General features: G+C 41.1%; 7 non-coding genes across 7 annotated transcripts; 3 read left to right on the top strand and 4 right to left on the bottom strand.

The window, feature by feature from the left end:
• Window positions 1–2,280: 2,280 nt before the first annotated feature.
• Window positions 2,281–2,352, bottom strand: trnad-guc. The gene has a single exon. It is a non-coding gene; the product is annotated as a tRNA-Asp (tRNA).
• A 298-nt stretch (window positions 2,353–2,650) lies between these two features.
• trnak-cuu lies at window positions 2,651–2,723 on the bottom strand. Its single transcript has one exon. It is a non-coding gene; the product is annotated as a tRNA-Lys (tRNA).
• A 241-nt stretch (window positions 2,724–2,964) lies between these two features.
• trnag-gcc lies at window positions 2,965–3,035 on the top strand. The gene has a single exon. It is a non-coding gene; the product is annotated as a tRNA-Gly (tRNA).
• Window positions 3,036–3,306: 271 nt separating this feature from the next.
• Window positions 3,307–3,377, top strand: trnag-gcc. The gene has a single exon. It is a non-coding gene; the product is annotated as a tRNA-Gly (tRNA).
• A 340-nt stretch (window positions 3,378–3,717) lies between these two features.
• Window positions 3,718–3,788, top strand: trnag-gcc. The gene has a single exon. It is a non-coding gene; the product is annotated as a tRNA-Gly (tRNA).
• A 481-nt stretch (window positions 3,789–4,269) lies between these two features.
• Window positions 4,270–4,342, bottom strand: trnak-cuu. The gene has a single exon. It is a non-coding gene; the product is annotated as a tRNA-Lys (tRNA).
• Window positions 4,343–4,709: 367 nt separating this feature from the next.
• Window positions 4,710–4,782, bottom strand: trnam-cau. Its single transcript has one exon. It is a non-coding gene; the product is annotated as a tRNA-Met (tRNA).
• Between the last annotated feature and the right edge of the window lie 1,218 nt (window positions 4,783–6,000).

Below are 6,000 nucleotides of genomic sequence, written 5' to 3' on the forward strand. Positions count from 1 at the left end.
AGAACTCCATCTTTATTGACATAAAGGAGACAGCGAGGCTGCTCTTGTCACCTGCTGTTTGTTGGATCTTTGGAGGCTCCTGGGGTCTTGTGAGGCTCTCAGCATCTCACAGTCCTCCGCCTCAGTGCTAGTTCAGTTTGAGGTGCTGCCATAAGATTGCTATGTTGGTTCTTGGATGACACAAATTTTTGGCAATTATTTTGGCTTTCCTGCTGTTCTGTCAGATACAAATAATTTAACCTGGCTGACAAAACCACATCTCTCACGTTGGGGTCTTTTTCCTCTTGATTGTGCCCACCATACTATGAGGGGGGTGGGGTCCAAGATCTCAGAAATAGATGAATTAATCAATCTTCAAAACTGGCGTCATTGTATCAACATTTCCCTTTTCAACATCACAATTTTGGATAACAATTCATTCAGCTCAGAATTAAATACTTGTAACCACTACTGTCATACCAAACCACAAATATGAAGTGTTTTCTCAAGGAAGGTACTTTTATGAAAATCAAAATTATGTATATACATTTTGACCTAAGAGTTGTAGGTATAAACGTCTAAAGAAAATGCACAACAAAATTAACAGTCTCATCAAAACCTTTAATTTTTACATAATCACTGATGAAACGTCTCAAGAAACGGAGTTTCCTACCTTTTAACCCAAACCTCCTGTTCCGAACTCAAAGACAGATCAAAAGTCATCTGCAGTGATGTTCTGGAGATTACCAGCACGTCAATCCTTGAGAAGCAGACGGCATCCTCTGGAAAGTTCCGGTTCTAGGTGACAACTCCATCTCCTGGGCTGAATCCAGTGGAATACAATCCACCACTATGTAGTGTAACAGTCCTTTGAAGGCCAGTAAAGTCCTCTCCCTTTTGTGTCCAGAGTCACACCAGTACCTGCTTCAAGCTGAATTTAAACCATAACACCAAATTAACTGGAGCCCTGAGTCTGCTTCTCTACAACAAGAAGCCATTTGGGAGACAATGATACCCAAAGTGTGCTGCTTGTCTCCTCCAGTGTTTTGTTTTGTTGCTGTCACTGCAGAAACTGCTGCTTCACTCAGATAGGGCGTTGGAAATGTCAACAGGGTCTTCTATGCTGTGGTGGCAATCTCAGGGCATTCAGTCTTGATTTTAACCAACACACTGGCAGAGTTGTTGTCTCAAACATTATTTAGATCATCACTTCTAGAAACTGAGCTTCTTCTTGCACAGACATGATCGTTTCAACTGGTCTGTTGACAAATGGGTGGCAGATCTGTTCCCTGCAACAGATCCTCTGTTGTTAGGAAGTAGCTCTTGAACTCTTTTTACAGCAAAGACCCGCCTGATCGTGCATTAGCTAACGCTAAAGCAGGTATCACCAAACCGCGGTCCACATCCGGAACGGCAGACTTTTCTCTGCGGACCGATGAGCTGGTATCCCTGGCTGTGGAAAAAAATGCTCTTGGCAGGAAAAAATAATGAAATAAAGAAATGTGTAGACTAACTAGCGCAAGTAGCGCGGCACAAAAACTAAAACAGTGATTATGACAGTTGTCCTCATTTATGCACTGCGTTATGCAGTTCAGAGCATGCGAGCAGCAGGTTAGAAAATTTCACATCAGATAACAATAATTATACCATGGTCCGAGTGAATACTCGATTCTGATTGGCTGCTGGGTGTGGATTAAAAAGTGATATACCGCGGTTATAAACCACACCTAGAAAAGAAGTTCCGGTCACACAGACCAAACGTTCGACATCACTGCGCAGGCTTCTTTAAAACACATTTTTCCTTAGTCATCATTTTTATTTTCCTTTTGTAAATGTAAATTAGTACATATTGACAAATTAGTCAACCCTCCACCCCATAATGTTCGGCCTAACTTCGGTAATTTGTTTTTTTAAATGAGTTATTCTCCCACTAATAAGACACAGCACTCGGCATGAAAGTTGCAGTCTTCTGTCTCACCACAAGAGGGAGTTTCTGCTTTTAGAGCAGCTCAGAAGAGCGAACCTGCCGTGAAATGAAACACAGATACAGAAGCTGATTGTGTTCTGTTTGTGTTCTAGCTGCTCAGTGAAGGCTTAACTTCAGAAAAAGAAGAAAAACATCCTCATTTGTCCTGTTTTTCTTTTAAAAACAGCAACACTTTACCGCTGCAGCTGAGGTCTGTAACGGCTTCAGGCTTCATGCCGTGTTTGTACTTATAATCACTTACAATTGACCAAGAAAATTATTTGCAACTATCTAAAAGAGAATATCACAGAAAGGAGGAGTAAAAGGCTATTGCACTCCCCGTCGGGGAATCGAACCCCGGTCTCCCGCGTGACAGGCGGGGATACTTACCACTATACTAACGAGGAGATGGCAGACAGCAAGAGCAGGCTCTGTCTAGTCTCCAACGACAGACAACCATCCGTCCTTTTACATTCCTCTCCTGGATATCAAGCCTGCCCATCACCTCCTCATCACCTCGGTTTCCTGCGCCAACATGTCCATTGAAATCTGCACATATGCTGCTTTTTTTCAATTAAACTTAAAAAAATTATAAACCTCAAAACAAAACATTTTTTTGTTAAAATCAGCATCAATCACTAGTGTTTGCAATTATTATGAAAAAAGAAGAAATACAGAAAGCAAAGTACTGAATAAAAGAACTTGCGCCCAACGTGGGGCTCGAACCCACGACCCTGAGATTAAGAGTCTCATGCTCTACCGACTGAGCTAGCCGGGCTTGGAGACCAAATGCGTCTATTTTAGGATTTTATTTCTCATACGATGGCCAAATAATCGAAGTGAGCTGCATGATTACACAGCAAACAAACTATTGTCTCAATTGTCCTTATCTTTAGTTAGCATATATCTTAAAAGTCTTTTAAGCATATATCTTAAAAAACAAAGTCTTGTTCTTTTTAATGCAGACATTAACATTGTGGACAATTTTTTCACCCTGGTCTCGCCTGGACTAACAGTCAGCATTGGTGGTTCAGTGGTAGAATTCTCGCCTGCCACGCGGGAGGCCCGGGTTCGATTCCCGGCCAATGCAACATTGTCTTTTGTCCCTGATATTCATAGACTGTTTTGAAAAACAAAATATTAACATTACAAATGAATCATCTCTTGATTTGAATAAAAAATAATATTTCAATGATTGAATGTATTGATCACAGCAACGTCATTAAACATTGGAGAATTAGCTAAAAGAGTCTATTAAACAAAACAACTCTGTCAGTGTTTGGTCCAGTATATAAGTCCAGACTTATTGTTTTTGTGTCCCCCTCCGGGAAGGTGGCCTTTTTCCTTCGTGGGAGGTATCTGCATTGGTGGTTCAGTGGTAGAATTCTCGCCTGCCACGCGGGAGGCCCGGGTTCGATTCCCGGCCAATGCAACGCTGACTTTTGTCCAAGATATTCATAGACTTTTTAATTTTTCACTGCTTCCGAAGCCCATTGAGTGTCCATATGAAGATAAATAAAATAACAAAAACTCCAAGGTCATTATTGCTGTTAAGAAGAATTGCAACAAGCTTTAGACAGTTTATGATAGTATCCTTCGCTTACCCAGTTATCATTTTTAACATTTAACATGATAGGTAATTCTATTAACTATTAAAACATCCTCATATGTCATCATCCAACGACATCATTAACAGTTTAACGATATGACAGTTTTTGTAGGATAGTTGATAATCCTGACTTGTTGTGTTTTATACCCACCAAGAGGCGTCTGCATTGGTGGTTCAGTGGTAGAATTCTCGCCTGCCACGCGGGAGGCCCGGGTTCGATTCCCGGCCAATGCAATGCTGATTTTAATTTAAATTTTTAATTTTAATATTCAAAAATGAACTTACCGGTAATCAATAAAGACGTTCTTTGTCCCCTGTTGAAATTCATCTCCGACCGGAATCGCTGGCTCGTGGGGTCTGCCGCGGATTGATAGACTTTGTTCTTTTTTCACTGCCTCTGAACCTCATTGAACGTCCATATATCTCCCGCGTGACAGGCGGGGATACTTACCACTATACTAACGAGGAGATGGTGTTTTGCCAGAACAGTCTCTGTGTAGTCACCAACATAGGAACACGAGTGAGTTTTCACATCCTACTGTGCAACAAGTGTTTCATAAATGAGTTTGAGTAGGCAGTTCCAAGGGGTGCATGACCATGATGTCAGTGCTCTTCCTCCTCTGCTTTGGTTTGTGCTGTTGGCAAAATGATACGCCAATACACCATATAACGTGAAGCTTTAATAAAAAAAATGTTAATAAAAAAAAAAAGCTTGCGCCCAACGTGGGGCTCGAACCCACGACCCTGAGATTAAGAGTCTCATGCTCTACCGACTGAGCTAGCCGGGCTTGGCAACAGCTCACAATGGTACCTATTTTGTTCTGTCAATGCAACAGTAATCTGAAACTTATGCATCTTGTTTGGATCAGATGTTGCTTATTTGAAAAGTGAAGCTTTCTTATAATAGTTAAAACACAAAGCTGCACAAAAAAAAATAAGCTCTTGTTTCTCAATAGGCTGTTTTTTTTACTTTACAGATCCACATTAACAACAATTACAGCTAAAAAAGCAAGGAACAATAACTTAAGCATACAATTGCATTTTCTCTATAGCTTTGTTTAGGGAGATACAGAAATAGTAAAAAGTAGTGAAAAATAATGTAAAAGTAATTCAAGTTTAATCTAATACTTAAACTAAAAGGGAAAAAAAAGTGTATGCCCCGTGTGAGGCTCGAACTCACGACCTTCAGATTATGAGACTGACGCGCTGCCTACTGCGCCAACGAGGCTCTGATGCTAAATGGGAACTGTGAGACATATGAAAGGGACAACACAGACGGCTAACATCATAGGCTGTAGCATATCTCTAAATTTTCTTCTTACATATCCAGATTCAGGTAGTGGAAGCTAGACTTAGAGCAGAAATGAACATTTGTGAGCAGCAGTATGGTTTCATGCCAAGAAAGAGCACTACAGATGCAACATTTGCTTTGAGGATGTTGATAGAGAAGTACAGAGAAGGTCAGAGAGAGCTCCACTGTGTCTTTGTAGATCTGGAGAAAGCTTATGACAGAGTGCCCAGAGAGGAACTATGGTATTGTATGAGGAAGTCTGGAGTGACAGAGAAGTATGTCCGAGCAGTGCAGGACATGTATGAGGGCTGTAAGACAGTGGTGAGGTGTGCTGTAGGGGTGACAGAGGAGTTCAAGGTGGAGGTGGGATTACATCAGGGATCAGCTCTGAGCCCCTTCCTGTTTGAAATGGTGATGGACAGACTGACAGATGAGGTTAGACAGGAATCACCATGGACTATGATGTTTGCAGATGATATTGTGATTTGTAGTGAGAGCAGAGAACAGGTGGAGGTGGAGTTAGAGAGGTGGAGGTTTGCCCTGGAAAGGAGAGGAATGAAGGTTAGCCGCAGTAAGACAGAGTACATGTGTGTGAATGAGAGGAACCAGAGTGGAAGAATGAGGTTACAGGGAGAAGAGATAAAGAAGGGGGAGGAGTTTAAGTATTTAGGGTCAACAGTACAGAGTAATGGAGAGTGTGGAAAAGAAGTGAAGAGGAGAGTGCAAGCAGGTTGGAATGGGTGGAGAAAAGTGTCAGGTGTGATGTGTGACAGAAGAGTTTCAGCACAAATGAAAGGAAAGGTGTACAAGACTGTGGTGAGACCAGCCATGTTATTTGTTATTGTTATTATTTTATGTATTAATGATTGATATTTTTTCATTCATTTTTTTAATTAATTAAATTTAATTCATTATTTCTTGAAGAAATTATTATTTCATTTATTTTATTATTTCTCAAAGATATTTGAGAACATTGGAATGTTTTGTCAGCGATTTTCTTATGGAAATCCTGATGCGACCCAGCCTCACCCAGACTCTGCCTCCAGCGGGCCTGGGCTGAATTGAGTTTGAGACCCCTGGTCTATAGGAAGACCAAAGAGGAGGTTTATGGATGCAGTGAATGAAGATATGAAGGTGGCTGGTGTTAGAGTGGAG

This window comes from Oryzias melastigma, linkage group LG2 (assembly GCF_002922805.2).
Source record: "Oryzias melastigma strain HK-1 linkage group LG2, ASM292280v2, whole genome shotgun sequence".
NCBI classification, from domain to species: Eukaryota; Metazoa; Chordata; class Actinopteri; order Beloniformes; family Adrianichthyidae; genus Oryzias; species Oryzias melastigma.